This window comes from Amblyomma americanum, chromosome 1, assembly GCF_052857255.1.
Source record: "Amblyomma americanum isolate KBUSLIRL-KWMA chromosome 1, ASM5285725v1, whole genome shotgun sequence".
Taxonomy (NCBI): Eukaryota; Metazoa; Arthropoda; class Arachnida; order Ixodida; family Ixodidae; genus Amblyomma; species Amblyomma americanum.
The window spans coordinates 296,282,920-296,286,905 of record NC_135497.1 but is presented as its reverse complement, the minus strand read 5'-3'; positions in this window follow the sequence as shown (position 1 = coordinate 296,286,905).

Genomic DNA, 3,986 nt, shown 5'->3' with positions numbered 1-3,986 from the left:
GGGGAAAGCTTGTACCCATTGTATCACCGGTGGGTACCCGGTGGCACTGGGGATCGTACCCGCACCTCCCGCATGCGAGGTGGATGCTCAACCACTCGGCCACAGCTGCGGTATACACAACTTTCAGAGCCTGTAAAACGCAATCACTAAGGTCGATGTGCATGAAAATAACGGCTTAACAATCAAGAAAGAAAAAGGGCGAAAATGTTGTGGACAAAATTCTGATATTTGCTTAGTTTTCTCACCAGATGAGATGAAAAACCGACATATCTAAATGTGCAATTTTTTTGGATATTTGTAAAAAAACGTGAAAATTAAAAAATGAATTTTAACATTTCCTCTATTCACTAAAGAAGAAAACGCTGCCAAAGACCTTATGAAAATCGAGCCATTTTTAGACACGCTACAGCTTCTGAGAGCTCCCATGTATTTCCTAAGGACACTAGGTGCGTTCCAATTCTCTAGACGTCCCACACGACGTCTAGTCACTCTAGTGTGTCGTCTAGGAGGCCGTCTACATGTCCACATATTGGAACTTGTTTACTGCTCATGCCACCTCGCGGCATAAAATTATAAATAAAGCTAATGGGCAGTTCGATGCTGTAATTTTTCTTAAACTTTGCAATGACGATAATTAAAAACGCATTTTCAACTAGTCTGCACATTTTTTGCTGCAACAATGTTGCGCGTAAATCAGACTAATGGCAGCGCCTGTCGGTCAGTCCACTTGTAGCAGACGATGTACAGTGCCCGCTCTCCGAAGACGACGCTAAAGACATGTGCCATTATTCTTTTATTATTGATGCTGTTGTTGTTGTTGTCCTCAAGAGAATAATGCTGCTCGAATGTGCTCGTCCGGACGGCCCTGTAAACATAAAAAAGAATACGAAAAAGTGTAAAAAAAATTATTACGCGCGAAAGGTGACACTGCAACAGAAAAACTCATGCGTGCCATTAAACCTGCTGTCTGCCGTACGTGATACTCGGCGACGGCGAACAACCTAAACGCAGCAGCGAGCTTTAACCGTGCACAGACTAAAATCAATTCGCAACGTGCTAGTGTGCTTGTTCTCAGACTGCAGAGATAAAGAAGAATGCGCACGAAAGAGTTGATGCAGCTAATACAGCAACAGATAAACAGATTTGTAAACCGTTACGCCAGCCGTCTTAACGCCTGCGAGGAATCGAACGAGAGCGACAAGTTTTAATTCATAAAATTAAGGCGATAAGAGCCGGCATCGTCAGATTATGAACAGACCATGTAAACAGACCTACAGCGTCCGCTGCTGTAGCAAATCTCTTAAACCGCGCGATTCTCCTGTGCGTGAATCACTGCTAGTAATCGCATGTCCACAAAGACTGCTTAATTATCCACTAGTTTGCGTACCAATTAACTTAACGGAATGACTCACACTTCAAGGACGGTGCCTATCTATACCCGCCTACAGTCCGACGCCCGCGAAGAGCACGACTCGCTCCGCGTACGTCAGCTCCGCCATCTTTAGACGGTAAGTTAGCCTGCATCGATGTTGACTTCAGCTGACCTCGGCGAAGCAGTCATCTTGGACGGCTTCGTGAGAAATGGAACGCGTCCGAAGATGGCGGCTGTCCGGCTAGACGTGTAAGTAGCCGTCTACTTTGAGGCATTGGAACGCACCCACTGTCACTGGTGAACCCTCTTAAGGCTTTTACAAAGTGAAGCGTCAAAACTTGCGTCGCTCATGCAAATTCACATTTAGCATTTATGGTGACGCAATTAAAAGCAAGGCGGCCGCAAATCGATTTTCATTTTTCCAAAATACCCGCCGCGGTGGCTCAGTGGTTAGGGCGCTCGACTACTGATCCGGAGTTCCCGGGTTCAAACCCGATCGCGGCGGCTGCGTTTTTATGGAGGAAAAACGCTAAGGCGCCCGTGTGCTGTGCAATGTCAGTGCACATTAAAGATCCCCAGGTGGTCGAAATTATTCCGGAGCACTCCACTACGGCATCACTTTCTTCGTTTCTACTTTCACTCCCTCCGTTATCCCTTCCCTTACGGCGCGGTTCAAGTGTTAGCGATATACGAGACAGATACTGCGCCATTTCCTTTCCCCAAAAAACCAATTATTCAGTGCACGTTAAAGATCCCCAGGTGGTCGAAATTATTCCGGAGCCCTCCACTACGGCACCTCCTTCCTTTCTTCTTTCACTCCCTTATCCCTTCCCTTACGGCGCGGTTCAGGTGTCCAATGATATATGAGACAGATACTGCGCCATTTCCTTTCCCCCAAAAAACCTATTATTATTATTATTATTATTATTATTATTATTATTATTATTATTATTATTATTATTATTATTATTATTATTATTATTATTATTATTATTATTATTATTATTATTCTTCCAAAATAAGCGTTTTCAAATTCGTAATTCGCGCTCCTTTGACGTCACCGACACATTCAAATGATCGTAGCTCTGGCAAATCAGGTCTCCTCGATTTGGCTGCACTATCTGCACCAGTTCAGGAAGTGCAGCACTCTCGCACTCGATTTGACGGTGCAGCTAACGCCAGGTGCAAGGTGCTTGGCGCACTTCGTAGCAGACGGCTCCGCGGCCTTGCTTGTTTTAGTGAGCGGCGTTGAGACCATGGTTGAGACGGCCGCGTACCCGTGAGAGACGCGGCATCTGCGTACCCTCACCAAACAGCTGATATGACAGTGCGCGTACGTGTGTGCATGTGCACGTGTGTCTTTAAGCGCGTAAGCGCTGGCTGGTTCTCATCTTTCTGTCCAGCCTCGAACGTCGCTTACACCATTTCTTTTTTGTCTGCAATTATTATTATAGACGCAGCACGATGGGGCGCTTCCATGGTGAGCAGATGGTGAGATGTTTTATAATACGCGGGTGATCGCAACGTTTGTGACTCGCTGCGACATGCAGTACCTCCGCTTAAGACAGCGACTGGGCTTGAGCTCGCCATCAGTCCACACCTTCGCCTGCCAGTTAGCCTCACGGCACCGTCACGACAGTCACGTCACCGTCCGCCGAAAGTGAACGCGATCTAGTTGAGTTCAAATATAGATCAGGCAACTGTTGGAGGAACAGCGCAGTCACTTTTCGATAGAACGGAAGCAGCCCGAATCACGCGTATGAACTGTAAAAGATCGTCTCGAGCGGCAGTTTGAATAACCTCTCGAATTCCATGTTTGTTGCCTCTTCAAAATATCCGTCAAATCAGTGACGGTCGACCGGCCTGCGCCACTTTGCACAACACAACGGAAAGAAAGGTGAAAGAATTCTTCACCACTTTGGGAATTAACAAATTTCATAGCCGCTCCACGAGATGTGCCACTTCGAGCGAATGCACAGCGTTCAATAGAGCTAGCACAATCTCGCGCATATGAGAAAACACGCGACAAACACCAACACGCCCACTGTCCGCGTCTGACGAGTTTCATAGCCGCAGCAGACGAAAGTTTCTGCACTTTTGCACTCGATTTGGCCACTGCACCGACAGCACTAGTGTCAGGCTACACTCGCGCCGCAGAACTGGCTGTGGATGCATGTACAGGGTTGGCGTCAGAGGTTCCAGAGCTCTTGCTTGCTGCTGGCACAAGCATCCGACTAGTTTGTTTATTTGTAAAACCATGATTTTTCAGACTTCGGCTGTTGATGCACATTGTACATACATGTCTCGCATTAGATTGTATGGAAATACGCAGTTGAATTAAATGTGAAAGAACGATGTATCTGAGAATTTTCTTAAGAGTCGGTGGGCCATTCTTAAATTCCCCTTAATTATCACAAAACAGCATTGACAGGGTTGATTTTCTCTATGTAACTTATAAAGAATTATTACAAGTCTTTACTCACTTTTAACTTCCTTTAACATCACATTTTTCCTTCTCATCATGGCGCCTGAAGCGTCAGACATGCTTCGCATCAGATTAGGTGCTTATTGCTCTAGTAGTCGCGCCAATATTTTTCATCCAATCAAATTTCCC